Here is a 21,511-nt window from a genome sequence, read left to right as displayed (position 1 = left end):
GTCACAGCACCCCAGTCTCTAGGAAGTGGGCCAGGGGCTGGGACCCAGCTGCTGCCTCTTTCCCTCATCCCACGGAGCCAGTAGGTCTGTGCTCTAGGCAGGAGTTCCAGTGACCCACACAGATGTCAGTGGAGGAACTGGGTCCAGTGGCCACAGGGCCACTCCTGGAAAAGGGAGGTCGGCAGAAGCAGTGGGCACCACAGCCATCAGGAACACACACCTGCAGAGTGTCGGAATTACCCACTGGGGTGTTACTTTGTGTTTGTGCTCTTATTCTCACTCCTTCTTTCTCCAGTGCCGACAGGTAGCCCCGTGCTATAAATAGAAGATGCTCAATGACGGTCTGCCTCCTTGGCTTCTGTATTTCAAAAGCCTGAACTTGAGGTTATTATCCTACAGGGAAGAGAGAGCCAAGGGCCTTTGAGTGCAATGAGACAGCGGAGATTCCCCAAGACAGGGAAGGGAGCGGAGATCAGCCGTGTCAGTGGAGGCGGCTGGGGAGGGGGTCATTTAACTTATGGAGGCCAGACCCTGGTATAGCAGTAGCAGGGATGCCTTCCAAAAGGGGGACACACAGGAAGGACAATGAACCACAGCTGGAAACATGCCCTGAAGACCCATCTCAGATGGGAGTCTACCATTTTGTGAGCTGCCCTAAAGAAGAGGGTTCCCCTCACCTCAATAACAACTGAGACCAAATTTCCAGTCACCTTGGCAAGAATGTGGACTCAGGGTCAGATTTAACTGGATTTCAAGGAAATACAATAATGCAACATTTCTTGCACAGACAAGTTTATGGATTCATATCCTGTAACATTTATTAACAGGACATAATCATAACACTGAGGTTTTCATCAGGAATTGTCTGGTTGCTAGGAACAGACTTTTACTTGGAAAAGGGAGCCAATCATCAAGATAGAGAGCAGCCTGACAGGCTTGGGCTGTAGGAAATGCGCTCGGCTTCAGGGGAGCCAGAGCCTTCTTTCCACATGCTTCTGTGGCTCCATGCTTGGGGCGGCTTCTCTGATCATGTGATCCACTTTCCCTGGCAGAGCCATACTGTCTGCAGGTTTTCTCTTCCTGCTTCAAGCTCTGGTCCAGCTCTCCATCATGCCCTGGGGAGACAGGAGCATGAAACGATAAAGACCCAGGTCACATCCTATCTATGGAATTTTGTTACTGCCTCTGCCAATGGAGTAACATTATAGACAAATGGCAGCAATGTAGACAAATTCTACATCCACATACCTCCTTCTCCCCTCCCCACTGAATATAGCCAATGTGTCTATATTATTAATAAAGGCCCATAATGAAGACTTAAAATGACAGAGAGACCTAATGGCATATGGTCACATGATCTTGGTGGAAGTCCTCCCCAGTATACAAAGCCCATATTGAATTCATTTCTTACATTCTTTATCCTTTGTGCCAGTTCCAAGAAATGCTTTATTTCAGAATAAATAGAACTTACTTGGAATTTTTTACTGGAATTTCAGTATACAATATATTGTATTTACATGAACAAAATGAAATGGTTTCTTCTACAAATACCTTACAATTATTTTCAATATATGTATGAGGAAAAATATATTGAATTTTTTTTTCCTGGAAAATTGGAATGTATCTTTACCAGCTGCATGCCATAACATGACAAGTATCGTACTTCACTGGAACTCAGTTTCTCCATCTGTAAAATGGGGATACTAACACAGCCTACTTTGCAGGGTGATGTGAGAATGAAATAAAGGGCACAGGGGAACAAGTGTGCAACAAATATTAGTTATTTTTCTTCAGAATATTGCATGTATAGACTAACCCTATCTAATTGATCCAGGACCTGGATATCTTGGTTTAAATTCTCCAAAGGATCAATCTGATTGCTATGGAGTATGGATGGAGTATGTCTCTTTAGGGTCAGGAATCTTTTAGAATCTGCTCCAATTAGCTTGGCCAGTGGGGAGAGGTCACGTGGCACAAACATGGCAGCCTAGGCCGCTGGCTGGTGGGGAGGGTGATTGCCAAGAAACTGGATGGGTAGCTTTACAGTGACACGTGTGTCTGGAATCAACAGTCAGAGGATTTAGAGTCCCAGAGCTGGAAAGGCAATTGAGATCATCTGGCCCAGTCGTTCCAATTTTATGTTTAGAAAACGAGGCTCTAAGAAACACCGTGAGCTCCTTGAGGTCGCATACGAACTGGAAGCAGAGGCTGATCCAAAAATAACCGTTTTCTTCCTACCAGTCCCTATCCAGTGGGCAGGAGCCCGAAAGGGCATGGAGGGGAGCCATAGCTGACCCGGCCACCAAACCACCTCCCAGGAGCCTGTGAGTTTGATGACATCACAGCCTCATCCTGTCAACAGACTGGACTCCCAGACTCCAGGAAGTATTCAGCCTCCTGGCCCTTTGCGGCCTAACCCCAGCCACCTGTCTAACCAGATTCCACCCGTTCCATCCAGCCAAGCAGGTGTTCCTTCCTCTGTACCTTTGCTCAGTGAGTAGTTCCCTTTACCTGGAATGCCCCCTTCTCCCCGCCCATGTGAGTTCCACAGACCCTGCCGCAGGCCACCGCCTCTGGGAGGTCTTCCCTAAGGCGTGCCCCTGTCACACCCCCAACTCCCAGTTTCTGTGTCTTTTCCTGTCTCTCAACTCAAAAGACCACTGCCTGCTCCATCCAGGGGGCACAGAGTTATATACTGCTGGCTAGTTTCAATTCTCTTTTATGTTCTCTCTTGAGCTTAGAAAGCTTGTCTTACACATTTTGCATCAGCAAAGCACCTAGTGCTGTGCTGGGTGTTTTGAAGGTACTCAGTAAACATCTGTGGAAGGGAATGAGTGAGTGAGTGACTCAGTTAACGAACAAGAGGATGACTGGAGTGACCGTCAGGCGGGATCCCCTCCTGCCTTCACAGTCCTGTGAGTTGGACCAGCAAAGCCTTCTTGGACCCTGGATTTCCTGGGAAAGGTGGTGAGGGCCCTGGTGTACACCAGTGACCGCAGCCCGTCCTGGAGGACTCACTGGGATGGGTCAGCCAGGAAGCCTCGCCAGCCACTGCCCATTCAGTCTCACCTGTTATCACTCCCATTTCACCAAGGAGGAAACTGAGGCTCAGAGATGGAAGTGACTCCCTGGGAGTCACACAGGCAATCTGTATCTGACTGGGGACTCAGACTGGGGTGAGGCTGACCCCATGGCTCTGACCACCTACCTCATGCACAGGCCATGTGTGGGCCCCAGGGATGCAGATGGGCAGGACACACCCCTGACCTCCAGGAGCTCCTCAGGGGCCTGGTGAGCTATGGCTGGAGACCAGCCCTGAGGACACTATTGAGGTCCCACGTGCCCAACGGGACAGAGGCTAAAACAGGGGTTGTGGAAACTTAAAGGAAAGCCAAAGAAAGCAAGTGACCTCTTTCTCTGCATAGCAAAATCTATAAGGTCCCCTAGACCTTCAAAACTTCCCTGTAAGACAGGTGGGATGAGGATAATGAAGCGTGATTTACAGGACAGCAAACAGAGTCAGAGATGTAAGTGACTGGCCCAAGGGCACGCGGAGACCAGCGGGGGAACCTTCCTTCCCAGCCTCCTCTCCGCATAACCACTTCTCTTTGCAGTGTCCTGCAGGGAAATCCCATTCCAGAGGCTCAGCTCTTGGTTTTCAAACTCACCCTTCTTTATTTGGCTGCCCAGCCTTTGCTTGGGCCATTCCCCCTGCCTGAATGCTTTTCTCCACCTAAACTTTCCAAGGCCCCGGCTTTGCAGGACCCAGCCCAGATCTCACTTCCTCTCAAAACCTCTCCAGGTCTCCTCCAATCTGAATAAACCCCTCCACTCACCCCAAAGAATCTCTCCCTATATCATGCTCTGATTTAATACTTCATTATTTTGTAAAATTATTTTTTAATTGAAGTACTGTTGATTTACAATGTTGTGTTAATTACTGCTGTACAGCAAAGTGATTCAATTATACATATATATATATATTCTTTTCCATTATGGTTTATCATAGGATACTGAATATAGTTCTCTGTGCTGTACAGTAGGACCTTGTTGTTTATCCATTCTATATATGAAAGCTTAACATCTGCTAACCCCAAACTCCCACTCCATCCCTCCCGCAAACCCCTCCCTTGGCAACCAGCAGCCTGTTCTCTATGCCCATGATTCTGTTTCTGGTTTCATAGATAGGTTAATTAATAGTTCCTTAAATAAGAATACAAGTGCAGAGCACAATATCTGGCACGCCTTTGAGGCTCAGACCGTGCTCTCTGGAGTGAAACGGCATTCCGTAAGCTCTGGCGGAGTGAAGGTCTGAATGACTGAATGAACATTTCACTGCTGTGGAGAGGATTCATTTCAGTGAGATGGCCTACAAAATTCCCAGCATAGGGACTTCCCTGGTGGCACAGCTGTTAAGAATCCGCTTGCCAATGCAGGGGACACGGGTTCGAGCCCCGGTCCGGGAAGATCCCACATGCCACGGAACCACTAAGCCTGTGTGCCACAACGACTGAGCCTGTGCTCTAGAGCCCGCGAGCCACAACTATGAGCCCGCGCGCCACAACTACCAAAGCTAGCGCGCCTAGAGCCCGCGCACCACAATGAAGAGTAGCCCCGGCTCGCCACAACTAGAGAAAGCCCACATGCAGCGGAGAAGACCCAACGCAGCCAAAAAATAAATTAAAAAAAAAAGTTTCCAACATGGAGTGGGGCCCTGAGCGGGTGCCTGGAACATGCTCACTGGCATGAATTGGTTTGAAGCAATGCTGTCTCCTAGGCCACACCCGGCCAGCATAATAGACTTCCTGATCGGGGCAAATGCCAACACAAAGGCCCCAGCAGGCCCAGTGCCAGGGAGCTGCCCACTGATACCGAGAAAGGAGCAAAGTTTGTGGCCCTACCCACCAACCCTCCGTCCTGCCAGCCATACCTCCCCAACTTCCTGGGCCCACAGTTTGGGGAAGAAAAGGAACAAAAATCAGGTTCAGCCAGATGGCCAAGCTGTTCTCTTAATCAGCACCTGTGGAGCCCTGGGGCTGGGGTCAGGAGGTATGGCTGCAAAGCAGGCCAGCGTGCCTCATGGTTAAGAGCACAGCCTCTGGGTCTAGGTAAAATACTGACCTTGTGGGTACCAGCTGCTATGACCCTGGGCAAGCCCATCTCCCTCTCCGAAGCTCCGATTCCTCACTTAAAAAATGCAAACAATACATTGCCATGTGTCAATCTGAAGACAAATGCTGACTCGGGACAAGTTTTTTACTCTTGCACGACATAACGAGAAAAATAATGACAATGAATATACATATATGTATCCATATCTATAGCTCTCTCTCTGTGTTATGTAGATAGATACATAGACATAGATAGTGATGTGGTGATATTTATCACCATAATAGGTTTCCAATTGCACTCCCTTAAGAAGCATTGGCCTTTATTCTGAGATTATATCTTTCCTCTATTTTTATTATTTTGCTGTTGAAAGGGCTAAGGGCCTTTGTTCTTCATCCGTTCTGCCTGGAATCCTTAACCCAACCACCTGTCCACCCACAAGACTCACTCCCTCACCAGCTTCACAACTTTATTCAAAGGTCTCCTTCTCAAGGACACCTTCCCTGACCCCTGTTTAAAATTACAGCCCATTGTGGTGTGCCCTATCCACTTCCCTGCCTTGTCTTTCCTCCATGTGATACTTACCACCATCGAACCTATTATTTATTTCCTGTTTTGGTCCATTGTCTGACTTTCCCCAGGAGGACAGGGATTTTTGTCTATTTCATTCACAGCTATGTCACACTAACCCTGAAATAGCGCCTGACACATAGTGGACCCTCAATAAGTATTTGTCAGATGAATAAACAATTGAATGGATATTTGTTTTTTTAATGTGTTTCCTTGACAAAATTAAAAATGAGCAACTCACTCATTTTTCAGCTTCCAAAATCAGGCATTGGAAAGGAGAGAATTTTACTGCTCTGTGAAATCCTTAAATCACTGAGCAAATCTATATAAAAGTTTTGGTAAGAGTCACCAAATGGTAATAATGATTCCGCTCTTCCTCCTGTGCCCCTCCCCCCATCTCCTCTCCTCCCCTCCCTTCGTCCTCCATCCTTATCTGTCCTCACCAGGACTGTCCCCAGCCCTGCAGAACTCAAGGAACCCTCTGGCCTCTCCATTTGCCTAATTCACTTATTTCCTTTAAAAATCCTGATTACAGGCCTGGCTTGGGAGAACCAACCAGGCTGTAAACAGGCATGTAATGAAGCCTGGCCCACCTGGGATGGGCCCACCATCCCCACCAACGAGGGGATGTGCCCAGTTGGAGGCCATGCATCTCCCCTCCAAGTGGGACTCTGGGTTCCCGGGACTCTGGGATTCCCGGTTAAATGTCCCAGCCCACTTCCCAGGTGTCTGCAGGCCTCTCCCCCATTCCATCTTCTCTTGGGTGGCCAGTGGGTGCTGCTTGCTGGGCGGGGGTTGGGGGCACTGTGTGGGCTACTTGCCCCCTTACAGCACAAGAAAACACGGAGGATGGGAAGGCGGCTGCCATGTTCTGCTGTAAAACTTCAGTTAGGCCCAATGCCAGGTCATTAGGAAGCCCTGTCGCATTAGGCGGTAAAACACATTTTAGTTGTTCATTAACTTGGTGTAGGACTTTTGAAATATGTAGACTATGGTTTGTGATCTGGGGTGAATCTCTGCCTGGAGTGTATGCTGCTACCCAGTGCCTCCAGCGTGGTCTGGTGGGGGAAAGGAGAGGAAAAAAAAACATCAGGTTCTTGGTTTTCTTATTTCCAGGTGAGATCTTGAGTCAGTCCCGTAACGCTCTGGACCTCAGTCTCCCCAGCTGCACAGTGACAGGGTCAATGGTCTGAGTGGGGAGAGGAGACCCCCAGGCTTCCCGAAGGAGGGAGTTAGGAGAAGGGAGTGAGCGTGGCAGCCTCCCCCTCACACAGGCGCGTTGAATCTAGGGCCCCTTCCCATCACCTTTTCAGCTCAGGAAGCTCGGGCTCACAGGCTTTGGCCAAGGTCACACAGCCAGGAACAGATGGCCAAGGGTCTTTCGCCTTTCCCAGGCAAACAGCAATTTAACTTTGAAATGACAAAACAAGGGGACAGAAAGAGAAGGCCCTCCCGTAAGCCCCCTTCAGCACATGCAGGCTTTGCTGGCTGGGCATCTGCCTGGCTGCTTGACCTGGCCAGCTGGGGTGGGCAGGAGCCATGTGCCGTCTCCTTCTGACTACTGCTACGGTCCAGTCATCCTGTGACTTCTCAGGAAGGAGACTGATTGATGGGGGTGACCATGTAGGAAATAAAAACTGGCACCAGACGTGCCAATGGATATAAGAGGCTGGGATGGGCTTTCTTGGGAAGTCAGGCTTCCCTGTATGTTTCCCCGGGAGCCCCAAATCTTCGCTAAGTCAATTCCCTATGGAAAGGAGACCTTTACTCTGCCAGCGCTTCTGTTTAATTGTTTCTGATGAAAAGACCTGAACCAGAGGTCTCTATCAGACCTGACCTCTCCCCCATTTAGAACTTCTAAACACTGGTCCCATCTGCTGCTCCAATTTCCTCTCTTCCCATCTCCACTCCCCGTGCCCTGGGCTCCACTAACAGCTTCCTAAGCAACTTTTGCTTTTGCACATGCTTCTTGCCTCGGGATGCCCTTTCCCTCCTTTCTCCAACCAGCCGGCAAGTTCTCATTTGGAAGTCAGCTCAATCCCTGTCCCCCTGGCCTGGCCCCTCCCAGTTGCCCCCAGGCTGTCTCCTCTTTGCCTCCTGTGTATTGCCCAAGCCCCTGGTGCTTCCTTCTATAAAAGGACTCTATACTGTGGGCTGATTGCTACCTGTCTGTCTCCTAGAGTAACTAAGTCCCGAGCAACTTGGGGGCAGGGACTGGATTTAATTGTCCTCTCTATCCTACTAAACAACTCAAGCCTGGGATGCTCGAGGTGCTCAGGAAAGGTCAACTGAGGGCAGGAGCCCCCCCCCCCCCCCAAAGGCTGTGCTCTCAGTGTGACCTTATCTGCTATTTACTGACCGAGGACTGATTGGGACAGTTATTATTATCCCCATTTTATCACTCTGGAGGCTGAGAAGCCCTTGACCATGCTTGTCTCTGGGCACTGGGGCATCTGCAAAGCAGTCCTGGTCTCTCCCCTGCTTGGCTGGGGGCAGGGGAGCCACACAGCACTGGCCACGTGCTGCGCAGCCAAAGTGCAAGGTGGCGGTTGACCGTTTTCTCAACAATCCCCAGACTTTGCCCCAGGGCAAGGAGGAAGGGTGAAATGGGAGCGCTGGGGTGAGGAGGCCAGAGACCCTCCCTCTCCCAGGAACTGGCAGAGGCCCAGGCAGGGGGCATTTCCAGGCAGGAGCTGGGTCCAGCTGGGACACACCAACTCAGGGCTGGGGAGGAGGGGAAAGGTCAGTTGCAAAACGCCATCTGTGGCAGCCTCGCTGAGTCATGTTCCTGATGCCAGTGGGGGACCAAAGTCGGGGGCCGCAGGCTCAAAACTGCCCGGTTAGCATTGAGCTTGTTGATTCTCTGGGCTTCCACGTCTAATCCTTGCTGGGGCCCTACTAATCTCCTTCTGTAGAGCACAGCTGTTGTTTTGGGGTTTTTTCCCAGCATATCCCCCTTTCTTTGGGTGACAGCACCCCAGTGTTCCGTGGAGACCCGCTTCCCCCTCAGCCGGGGTGAAGTTGGATTCTTTCCTCCTCCCAAACACTAAGTCTGGTCTCATGGCCCGGGCGTAGCCAATCAGAGCATTCTCTCTGGCCCTTGATTGGCTCTAGGATGGGAACATGGTGGACCCATAACCAGTGAGACTCAGTTCCAAGATATTCACCAGGAATGCTGGGAAAGAGACGTTCCTTTTTTTCCTACAGGGATTGCTAGATGCTTGTAGCAACTACAGCCTCCGCATGCATGGAGGTCGCCTGAGAATGAGGTCACCCCAGAGACAAGCGGGATCGAGAGAGCGTGCAAGCAGGACACCCAGCCTTGCAGCCATCTGTGAAACTCAAAATGTACCTCTCGCTTTTCAGCTACGGGAACTAATACTTTCCCCTTTGCTTATGCATGTTTTAAAGTTGGGTTTTTGTCATTTGCAAACAAAAGATTTCTAACACCACCTGGATAATATTTATTCTATCTTCTGTTTTTACTCTCTAAGTCCTAGCTTAAGCCTTGTCGTTGGCCTTGGTATCCCTACCCTGGATTATTGTACCAGACCACCAACCAATAATGACAATAGGATAACAGTAGTAGTTGAATAACTGCTACCTACATGCACTTCCTACTTATTACAGTGACCCTGCCAGTTGATATTCTCCTCTTTCTCCTCCTCCTGATGAAAAGACCCAGGGTCAGGGAGATAAAGGACAGCTAGCAAACAGCAGGGCTAAGATTCAGACTCAGATGGTCTGACTCCAAAGTGCATGCTCTTTGACCACAGCCTCATCCTGATTAGTTGAACTCTAGATGGACCTTGTTTCTCCCACACAGATTTTTAGGGTAGGAACACTTCGGTCCTTTGGAAGCACAGAGCCACGAGTAGCCAGACTGTCAGATATCCTGGACTTCATGGACACTTTCTAGGGGCACTGACTCTACTTTTGGTGTATCATTTTTCTTCTGCCTTCGTTTTCCTTTCCCCCAATTTCAATACTTATCTTTAATTTTGCTGCCATGCTCTGACTGGCCATGCTTGGATGGCCTAACCGGCGCTGGGCAAGCACTGAGGTCAGCTGTGCTCTCTGATTGGGCTGCCTTGGATCATATGCTCTGCCCTGAGACTTGATCAGTACCACCCAAACCAGATGGGTGGAAAGGGGGGGAGATGATTCCTCAGGGACCAATCCAGGTGCTATTACCAGAAGGGGTAGCCGCTCCTTCTCACCCGCTGTCTGAGACCTCATCCACACAAAGCAACAATCATTTATTTGGTTTTGAGGCTGCCAAGCCCTCAACTGAACACTTGCAGGACAAAGAGGGGTTGGGCGCAGACTTGGCACTGATCCAGATGGTGAGAAGTTCGCTGTCTGAGAGTAAGTGTACTATGGACAAATCTCTAAGATGTCCTGGGATGAGGTCATAGCCAAGGAAGCATAGAACACCATGGGAACAATTCATTTTGCTTGGGGATCGGAGAGGGGGGATCGGAGAAGCCATATTGAGGAGCTAACACATGAACTGGGCTTCAAAGGGTGTGGTTGCTTTCATTAAGAAGGAGTGGTAGGGCAACAGCATTCCTGGCTGAGGGAACAGCATGTGTGGCAGTGCAGAGGCATGAGAAATCTGGTGCATTCTGGGAAGAGAGTATAGTTGGGTGACAACGCAAGACAAGGAAGGGGAGGAGGGCAAGTGGGGCTTAGCCTGAGGAATAAAGGGAAACAAAAGCATAAAATCAATCACTATTAGGTAGGGTGATCTTTCTTGGCCTTTTACCTAAACTTTGCTTAGACAGCCCAAGAGGAAGTTGGTACTTCCCCAATCTGCAGTTTCCCTCAGGAGAGGAAGGGTTAATTCAGAACAAGATGAAGAAATGCCTGGAGAGCTGAGTGTGGAAGGGAGAGACCAAGGCAGCCTGAAACTTGAGCAAGGGAAAGGGGGCTGGGGAGGATGGGGGCAGGCCAAGGAAGGGACAGGTCAGTTGCTGAACTCATAAAAACGTCCATGACGAGCCCTGTACTGGACCTGGGGGATACAGAAAGCAGTAAGACAGAGCTCCTAGGCTGGCTGGAGAGACACACAAGGAGGTGGAAAAGACAATAAAGTGTACTGAGTTCTGTGGATTGGGCTATGTAGCAAGTGTCTATGGGGAACACCTACCTCAGGCCAGAGACATGGAAAAGGCCTCCTAGAGGAGGTAACATTGGAACTGGGCTTTAAAGGATGAATAGGAGTTTGCTGCCTAGAGATTGAGGAGCTCTCATAATTCCCTTATCCCCCCTTTTATTAAGACTGGCCACACTGTAGCTACTTGGCCAACGTCCGTCCTTTCTGCTGGACTCCTCAGGGACAGAAACTCTATTTGTCTGGTTCATTGAGTTCTCGCCTCGACCTAAAAGAGTGCCTGACATAGAGTAGGTGCTCAATAATGTGTGTGTGCAGCCTGGGCAAAGGCTCAGCAGACAGTGCAGACAGAGGCAGCAGCAAAAAGTGTGGTTTGGGACAAGGCAGGTAGGACAGACAGAGTCCAGGGCAGAAATGGACTTGATTGCCCATCTGAGCAGTTTGGATTTTATCTTCTAAACATGGAGGGACATGATCAAATTTGTATTCACCCATTTATTTGACAAAGACGTATGGAGCACCTATTATATGCCAAGTATTGTGTTAGACCCTAGGGACACCATGGCAGCAAGACCAGCTCCTTCCTCCCGGGAGCCAACGTTCTTATGGGAAAACAGCAAACTTGTAAACCATGAAGAAATAGTGTATCTTCAGCTAGTGACGAAATGCTAGGTAGAAAAGCAAATATGGGTAAGAGGCTAGAAATTGATGAGACGCAGCAGGTTCAGTGCCAGATGAGGAATGTGTCAGATACGAGTGTGTTACTGCAAGGAGCCAAGAACCTGGCTCACAGTAGCCTAGTGTGTAGGAGTTTGTATCTCGCAATAGGAAGTCCAAGAGGTAAGCAGTCCAGGGCTGGATGGGGACTCGGTGGTGATGTTGAGAAATCATGTTCCTCCACCTTCCTGTTCCATCTAATTAGCTTTATCTCTGATGCTTTAACTTTTTTTTTTTTAATGAAGAGAATGAATTCATGTATTTCATATTTATTTCAAAGTACATAATTAAAAACACTTAAGTTGATGCTTTGCTGACATAAATTTCTCCATCCAGAAAAATTCGGAAAAGTATAATGCTCACAAAAATGACTGGTATGAGTTTTGGGCGTTGGGACATAGGGAGAAGGGCCAAAGCCACAGCTGGGTTGATGTGATCTATGATTGGATGGCATCCATGCGTGTGCAAGGTATTCAGTTCCTATCCGGGGCGAATTCAATGGAGGCAGGTATTCAAAGCCAGAAGTGGCCATGAGAGTATAACCCCGGTGTCCCCCTATCTCCCACAAAGAAACGTTTTAGGGAGAGCATCAGGCTTCCTGAATTTTATAGAATGGGAGATAAGGGATAAGCTGACCGCAGCTGACATTTGGTTTACTAAAGGATCATTCTGGGGCGGTGGGGAAGATGGATTTGAGGAGGAAAGCCTGCAAGTCCTGAGACAGGTGGGGAAGCCTGGATTAGGGCAGGTGACAAGAAAGGAGATGGGGGAGCAGCTTTGAGAACTAAGGGGGAGAATGCTGACATAGTGACAGTTCATGTAGAGCTGAATGAAGGACCACACCGAGCTGAGAGGACCTAAATGCAGCTGCAAGAATCAGTGAGCCACTCCCAAGTCCCCAACAATATCAGGCCCCCTTTTGGAGAGTTGCTTGTAAGAGACAAATTCCAAGATGACTTTCTGAATGCTAAGGAATTCCTGAGTTCAGCCTGCCCTTCCTTTATTGGTGGAGCCAGCCGGTCATGGAATCCAAATACTCACTGGGTACTGGGCATTCATTAGTGTCTTGGTAGCCAATAACAAATCTATTTTAAAACAAGCAAACAAACATGGAGGCAGATCTTTGAGGAGTTTGGGGGAATGCAGACCAGGCAACCCAACCCTTGGGCCCTAGTCATTGGACACTTGAGTTGGTCACTGATTAGGGGAGATTTTGTTGACAGGTGGTAAAAATTGCTCCAAAATCTTGGGACCTGGAACCTCCCTGGTGGTGCAGTGGTTAAGAATCCACCTGCCAGTGAAGGGGACACGAGTTCGAGCCCTGGTCCGGGAAGATCCCACTTGCCATGGAGCAACTAAGCCCCTGAGCCACAACTACTGAGCCTGTGCTCTAGAGCCCACCAGGCACAACTACTGAGCCTGCGTGCCGCAGCTACTGAAGCCCGTGCGCCTAGAGCCCGTGCTCCACAACAAGAGAAGCCACCGCAATGAGAAGTCCACGCACCACAACGAAGAGCAGCCCCCGCTCGCCGCAACTAGAGAAAGCCTGCAGGCAGCAACGAAGACCCCATGCAGACAAAAATAAATAAATAAATATCTATTTTAAAAATGAGTTCCTTAAAAAACAAAAACAAAAAATCTTGGGGCCAGGAATTTCCTGGTGGTCCAGTTGTTAGAGCTCCGCGCGCTCACTGCCGAGGGCCCAGGTTCGATCCCTGGTCAGGGAACTAAGATCCCACAAGTCGTGTGGTGCAGCCAAAAAATAAAAACAAAACAAAACAAAAAACCAACAAACAAAAATAAACTTGGGGCCGTGTGGGGCCATGAATATCATCTCCTGAGCAAGGAAGGGTGGATGACTGGTCTCAGAAAAGCTCCTTCCCCATGGATTATGACGTTTATTTGTCTTTAATGTAGCTAGCTGAACTGGTTTCAGGTAATCAAATAGTCCACACTGCCTGGGCCTGGCACTCTTCTAAGTACTGGGGAACAAAACAGAAAAAATCTATCCCCTCAAAATTCTGGTAGGAGGAGACACCCAAAGCCCTAAATAAACAAGTAGTCTCTATATGGTATACTAGTTGTTTCCTTTTGTTCTTCTATGTTAAGCAGTGCTCTTGGAGCTAAATCCATCCTTCACTGCATAATTCACTTGTAAGTCATGCTGTTTTTTTCTTCTTCAACCCTATAGTCAAAAGGAGATTTGGTCCAGACATGTGCCAATCCATCAGCCATAAAGAGAGTTCCGGGTACCTATTTTCCTAAAGTTTCTCATTCCAGTATTTGGGAGAATTAAAGATGGAAGCATTGAAGCCCCAGAGGTGAACTGTCCACAGACCAGTCGATTGACAAACAAGACCCAGGTTTCCCAATTCACAGGCTGAGGGGGTACAAATTCTCCATTACCTGATGGTAAGATTATTTGTTCTATTCTCCAGACCAAGCTGGTGGCCCAGGGCTTGATATGCACATGTCTCATGGTAAAGACATGATTAAGTGTACTGCTCTTGACAGGTGACAAAGAACTTTCACATTTGTTACCTCACTCCATATGCCACATAGACTTGCTAAATTTAGCTAATGAAGGTACAGGACACCTTAGTTAAAGCTGAACACGATATCTGAAACATACTTACACTAAAAAAAAAATCTTTGTCTATTTGGAATTCAAACTTAACTGGGTGTCTTAGTGCATTAGGGCTGCTATAACAAAATACCAATAGACTAGGTGGCTTAAAAACAAACGTGTATTTCTGATAGTTCTGGAGGCTGAGAAATCCAAGATCAAGACACTGGCAGATTTGGTGTCTGGTTAGAACCCTTTTCCAGGTTCACAGATGGCCATCTTCTCCTGTGTCCTCACGTGGAAAGAACAAGGGAGCTCCCTGGGGTCACTTTTATCAGGACTCATCACATTCAGGAAGCCTCTGACCTCATGACCTTCCAAAGGCCCCACTTCTTAATACCATCACATTGGGCATTAGGATTTAGCACATTAATTTTTTTTTTCTTTTTTGCGGTACGCGGTCCTCTCACTGTTGTGGCCTCTCCCGTTGCGGAGCACAGGCTCCGGACGCGCAGGCTCAGCGGCCATGGCTCACGGGCCCAGCCGCTCCGCGGCATGTGGGATCTTCCCGGACCGGGGCACGAACCCGCGTCCCCTGCATCGGCAGGTGGACTCTCAACCACTGCGCCACCAGGGAAGCCCTAGCACATGAATTTTGATGAGACACAAGGATTCAGTTTATAGCACTGGACATTCTGTATTTTTTTCTGGCAACCCTAACCCTACACTCCTCACAGGCAGGCAATATCAGTGTCCCCATCTGATCATTGAGGCTCAGAAGGAAAATTTTCTGAGGTCAATCCACCAAAGCGGTGGCAGAACCTGGCCCCCAGGTTGGCCCCTGGATGCCATCTTCAAGGCATCAAGGATGCCCTGGGGTGGAGTGTGGTGGTGGTATCGGGGCTTGAAGGGATGAACACTGTAAGGGAAGGCCTTAGAGGGACCAACCACCATGAGTCGTGGACCCCACGGTCTTCATATTAGAGGGCAGAGAAGAGAGGGTTTCCATTCTTAGTTGTAACATGTTTTCGGTTTTAGTTTACTGCACCAGGGCCTCGGCAGCCCAGCCAACAAGGCTGGAAATGCAGGAAGCCATCTGGAGCTGAGTGCTGAGTCATAGGGCCTGGAGAAAAACAAGAACATAGGCAGAGGAGGGGGCGGGGAGCAACCTCCCTGGAGATCGCGGTGGGCACTGGAAATAGAAACTGCTCTCTTTGAAGCATCTGTTAGAAGGTCCAAGATCACCACGCGACTGCAACCCCCTTCCTATTAAGTGCCAACTGAATGTAGAGCTCTGTTCTGTGAGAATGTCAATAAGTCAGGTGGTGTAGCAGAAGTTTCTAGTTTTTTTGGGGGGGGGTGGTAATGGGTTTTTGTTTTTGTTTTTGTTTTTGTTTTGTTTTTCAAATCCTGGTTCATCCTCTTCTCTTACTACCCGTCAGCCCTTGGACGGTTTACTTAAACTTTCTGACCCTGTTTCATCTTCAGGAATAATAATCCTCATCTCATTAAGATAGTGTGAGGGTTTCAGTGAAATAACATTTTTTACAAGTGTCTTGCCTAGGTTTAGCACACAGTAGATGGTCCGAAAAGGGTAGGTTTTGTTATCAGAGAGACCTAAAAATGTCTTCCTGTCAGGTTGGTGTGGGGATTAAATCAGATAACGTATCTTCACTCTCAAGAGAGCGCTGGACCCAGGTCTTAGCAAGAAGTCAGCTAATGACAGAGATTCCTTTCTCCTGGTTTTGCCCCTGAGATGGCTGGTTCTGGTCCCCCTGGGTGCTGTTTCGTAAGGTAAATACACACACAGTGAATTCTTATATGATATATGTTCATTCCATCCACAAATGTGTCCTTTAACATTGTTCATGTCACTGGTTCAGCCTCTGTGGAGGTAGAGACAAATGAAATGAAGATAAACATTCCTATTTTTCCATTGTTTTTAGCAACTGTTCTGTGTCAGGCACTTTGCGAAGTACTTAGTATCGGAGTCTCAGAGCAACTCTTTCAGATCGGTACTATTATAATGCCATTTTATAGTTGGGAAAACTGAGGCTCAGAAGGATTCAGTATGTCATCCAAAGGCACAGAGCTAGTAGGTAGCAGAGCCGAGGCTCAGTCCCAGGCCTGACTCTTCCAAAGGTCCTGACTATTCTACAATGGACCAGATCCCAGAGGGAGAAAAACCCTCAGCTGGAGATTTCAACTTATTCAGGCACAAAGGTAACTAGACAGCACAGGGCAGTGAGATGATGAAATGCCAGAGGAGAGACTGGCCATCAGAGTAATCACAGTTCTGGGCTGGGAGGGGCTCCCTGAGGGACTTCCTAGAAGTTGGGTGTGGGGAGTAGCACTAGACCTTGAGAAAGGAGATGGAGGAGGGTATAGAGAAAGCAGGTGAGCAGAAGCACACAGGACTTGGCCAGGTATGGGCAGTGTTCAGCGAGAGGCCAGCTGGCCGAGCCCAAGGTGTGTTTTGGAAGCAAAAGGAGGAATATCCAGTTGGGACAGAATCTGGCTGGGGCAGGCTGTCATCGGTTTCCAGAATGATAAACACCTCAAGCCCAGCTGAAGTGATTTCTAGCCTTAGAGCATCACTGCTTAGAGGATGCCTACAAATCGCGTGCTGGGCCTAGGCAGCAGTGCTCGAAGGTGTACCTGTTGTTGAAAAGGAAGGAGGTTTCTGCAGAGTCCGTAGACATCACCTGTCTTGCCCAGTGGCCTCAACCTTAGGTAAGGAGATAATGACATTCCCTTTGCCTTCAGAGGATTCCGCTAAGAAGAACAAATGCTAAGGGTCACCAAAGCAAACTCAGAGATGGTACAGCTTTTCTTCAAGCCAGTCTGGCAATGTATATCAAGAGGATGAATGCAAGCCCCCTTTGTTCCCATGATTTTACTGCTAGGAATTAATCCCAGGGAAATGGTCATAGAGGTGTGCAAAACAGTGTGTGCACAAGGACAGTTGCAATAGTATCACTTGCAAACACAAGAATCAGAAATGTACCCCCCCAAAAAAAAAATAGAGAATAGATTTGTGGTTGCCAAGGGGAAGGGGGAGTGGGGGAGGGATGGATTGGGAGTTTGGGGTTAGCAGATGCAAACTATTACATATAGAATGGATAAACAACAAGGTCCTACTGTATAACACAGGGAACTAAATTCAATGTCCTGTGATAAACCATGATGGAAAAGAATATGAAAAAGAATGTATATGTATTATAACTGAATCACTTTGCTGTACGGCAAAAATTAACACAACCTTGTAAATCACTATACTTCAACAAAATAAAGTAAAAAAAAAATGATGATATATCCCTTCAATGGAATACTACACTGCCATTAAAAGTCATTGTGGGGCTTCCCTGGTGGCGCAGTGGTTGAGAGTCCGCCTGCTAATGCAGGGGACACGGGTTCGTGCACCGGTCCGGGAAGATCCCACATGCCGCAGAGTGGCTGGTCCCGTGAGCCATGGCCGCTGAGCCTGCGCGTCCGGAGACTGTGCTCCGCAACGGGAGAGGCCACAACAGTGAGAGGCCCGCGTACCACAAAAAAACCCACAAAATTCATTGTGGTCACACCATATTAAATGAAAATATCAAGTTGCAAAACATTAATATAATATTATCCCAGCTTGAAAGTACATTAATCTAATTCATTCACTTATTAAGTAGTTAATGTGCTGTGTCCCAGGCAATATTCTGGGCACTGTGGGTATGGAGGGGAGCAAGTTTAGTGTATTACTTGGGGGAAGTCAGACAACGAGCATATAGACTGTGCTCAGGAATAAACAAGGTAATTCCTGAGAGTAGTACAATGCCATGAAGAAGATATAAGATGGGCGAGTTTAGAGTGAGTAACAAGGCAGGGATTATCTGAGGAGCTGACATTTTGATTGCCACCTGCATGTTGAAAAACATCTAGTCATGAGGATCTGGGGAAGAGCCTTTCAGGCAGAGCAACAAAGGCCTTGAGGGACAATGCAGTTGGAGTACTAGAAAAAAAGATAAAGGAAGAGAAATAGTGTGTGAGTAGGGAGAGAAGAGGTAGGGGAGAGGCAGGCACAGGCAGGGTGATGCAGAGTCTGAAAACCAAAGTGAGGTGTTTACAAGGGGTTTGGATTTTATTCTAATTGCAGTGGGATGCTACTGGGTTTTAAGTCAGGCAATGATTATATTTACACTTATATTTATGTAACCAGAAGGAAATACATCAACGGGTTAATAGAGATCATCAAGGGATAGTGGGGTAATGAACAATTTTTTATTTGTTTCTGTGTGTTTTTCTGTAGCTCCCAAACTTTGGCAGTTAGAAGCAAACAATAATTTCTCTTAAAAAAAAAAATTCACCAGTGTGAGCCAATGGCTGCCAGTTACGTGGAACTGCAGTAAGAAAAGACTCTTGCCCACGCCGTCTCATCGGATTTTCGCAATGACCCCGTGAGTTAAGTCAGACCATTTTAATGAGCTCCATTTTACAGGTGAGAAAATTGAGGTTGGAAGGTGCAGAAAATGTTAGAAGTGGGACCAGAATCAAGTTTCTACAGCCTTTGCCCAGGTTGGCTGATTTTGCCACGTAGCTGAGCCTCTGGGCGGGTCTGCCTTAGATGCAACCAGATACCCAGAGGCCCCAGGAAGAAGTCATGGAATTACTCCTCCCTGCTTGGGGGAGGGTGGGAGGGACCTACAACCCCCAACTGCAAATGGCTAGTGCAAGAGCACGTGTGTGCAAGAAGAGGGGTCTTGCCCACATGTTAGATGCTCAATAAACATTTGTTACTTAATGAAATAACTTGCTTTCAGGAAAACGCTGCTTACCCTCGGGAAGTGCTTTAGCTGACTTCACAATTCAGTAGCTGCATGATCTTAGGTGAATTTTTCTACCTTCCAAGCCCTGAGTCCTCCTCTGGAAAATGGAGATAAAGTCTGTACTCGTTCACCTCTGTGAAGTGTGATCGTTGGGGGCAGGCTCTGGAGCCCAGCTGCCTGGGCTTGAATTTACTTCTACCCTGTTCTAGCTATGCCCTTGTGGAGCTGCTTAGCCTCTTAACACCTCAGTTTTCTCATCTGTAAAGTGGGAGTAATAATACTTGTCTCCTAGTGCTGGTGTTAGGACTAAGTGAATGAATAGAGAACTTTGAAGAGGTCTCAGCACATAGTATTTGCTCCTTAAATGTCAGATAATGTCAGCATTATAGGGAGCTTGCATTAAGGGAGAAGCTTTCGGAAGCACACAGAAGAACTTAACACACAGGGTGCCAAGCAGTAGAAGCTTCTGCTACTGCCTTTCTACCACCATGCCTACCATTATTACTGCTTCAGTGGTTTTTCATAGGAAACATATAAATTCACTGTCCATCTTTTTGTTTAGAAAGGAGACCCCTTACCCACCAGGAGGGTCCTTTGCCAAGTTAAACAAATAGATCTACTCTCTCCCATCTCAGGAGGTTTCTGTCTGTTCAAGGTCACGGGAAGACTTCCCTGGCATTTTCCAGTGTCTGTCTCTAATTCATTTAAGGAGCCACTTTTTACATTTCAGGCTTGACATTTGCTTAATGACATGAATGGAGCCTCCTCCGGTGAGTGGCCTGGGGTCATGGGACCTCTGACCTCCACCCCTGTTTTCAAGCTTGAGTTATTTGAGGACCACCAATAATTGTGCAACAGCTGTATACCACTGGGTCTAGTCTTTCCCTCATTTTTCTTGAACTTGTCTCACATTTAAAACTCAAAATACATTTATTCAAAAGGGAGATGTACTCATTACCATAAATGGAAAGCCACAAATAGAAGCTACTCATAAAAAGAAATATCATGAAAATAAAGCAGTATTATTGAATTCTAGAGGAATAGGGTTGCCCATTGAAGACTCTGGGCTCTTGAAGCCTGTTTGATTTCCATTTAAAAGAGAGATTTGGAGAGGTGTGACAGACCTATTAGTACCACAGTAAGATTGTCTTCTTGGTGTAATAAGAAGGATTGAAAACAATTTAAAGAGGAAAAACTCCCAATCACACGATTCAGTGTTTTTATTTCTCTGTCTCTTCACCTTCTAGAACTTTCTCCTGTCTGCCAGGGGCTCCCTTCTATGCGATTCAGTTTTTTTTTTTTTTTTTTTTTCCCCAATTTATTTATTTATTTTTGGCTGCATTGGGTCTTCATTGCCGCACGCGGGCTTTCTCTAGTTGTGGCGAGCGGGGGCTACTCTTCATTGCAGTGCGCGGGTTTCTCATTGCGGTGGCTTCTCCTTGCGGAGCGTGGGCTTCAGTAGTTGTGGTTCACGGGCTCCAGAGCGCAGGCTCAGTAGTTGTGGTGCTCGGGCTTAGTTGCTCCGCGGCATGTGGGATCTTCCCGGACCAGGGTTCGTACCTGTGTCCCCTGCCTCGGCAGGCGGATTCTTAACCACTTCACCACCAGGGAAGCCCTGATTCAGTTCTTTATTGAGAAAAGCTAAGGAGCGACCAGCCCATCCTCTGCTTCTCACTTGTTAGGTCATTTTAGGAAGATTCTTAGCCCTCTCTGAAGGCTAGGGGGCTGAATTAGAAAAATGTTCTTCTCTGATGATTTCCAGGCCCCCAAAGTATGTTGGATGCCCATCCATGCTTTTTACCTGCTGATGGAGCAGGCGTGAAATCCATCCAGAGGATGGCTTCCTGGAATAGTTCCGGTCTCTGGATCTCCATGAGAAGCCAAGATGTGTGATTCACCACACAGCCACAAATGAATTCACGTTTCCCGGGGGTGGACTTTCTGCATGTTGAACCGAGCGGTTGGATGGCTATGTTTCAACTGCAAAAGGAAGTAGCCAAGACCCCTCTCTGCCCAGCCCAGATCCTCGGAAGAAATGACAAAACGACCTCAGCTTTCATCCCCTTGTTCGGCAGCCCCTGCGAGTGCTTCCTTCCTCAGAGAGCGTGGGAGGAGCTGCTGAGGCATCGCTCCTAAATTATTCCCCTTTTCAGGTCTTCAACCTGCTTCTAAATCGGCTGGGATCTGCCACACCTGTGCTGCATCCAGATTCTTTAGCCTGACGTGCAAGCCCCTCCCATCTGCTTCCAATCTGCATTTGCCGCGGTGGCTGCTGGGACGTCCTTCCTTGAATCCCCTGCTTCTGGCAAGTTTGTTCCCTGGCACATAGTAGGTGTGGAAATGGAATGGAATAAAAGAGTATGTCTTATGCTGGACTGCCTCTACGGTCCATTTCAACATGTAGTTCTTGAGTGTCAGGGACAAATGGTGCTCAAAGGCTTCCTATATGCCTGGCCCTGGTGGGGTGACCACTGTCTCGATTCGCTGAGGATTTTCCTGGTCCTAGCACTGGAAGACCAGAACTAGGAAACACCTGGGACAAAGGCAAAGCGGGATGGTTGGTCACCCTGCTGGATTAGGCTACACATGCTCTATCTCTGTGGGACCTCCAGCATAGGGGCAGAG

At 48.0% G+C, this 21,511-nt stretch overlaps 1 long non-coding RNA gene across 1 annotated transcript in view; it reads right to left on the bottom strand.

Moving 5' to 3' along the window:
* Window positions 1-666: 666 nt before the first annotated feature.
* The window catches only part of LOC109551887 (uncharacterized), a 157,694-nt gene continuing 136,849 nt past the window's right edge, over window positions 667-21,511 (bottom strand). The window contains exon 3 of the long non-coding RNA XR_012330980.1: window positions 667-1,115. This is a non-coding gene — a long non-coding RNA (uncharacterized lncRNA). The remainder of the gene's footprint in view (window positions 1,116-21,511) is intronic.

This window comes from Tursiops truncatus, chromosome 3, assembly GCF_011762595.2.
Source record: "Tursiops truncatus isolate mTurTru1 chromosome 3, mTurTru1.mat.Y, whole genome shotgun sequence".
Lineage (NCBI taxonomy): Eukaryota > Metazoa > Chordata > Mammalia > Artiodactyla > Delphinidae > Tursiops > Tursiops truncatus.
The sequence above is the reverse complement of the archived record's forward strand: the minus strand, read 5'-3'. Positions and strand labels throughout refer to the sequence as shown.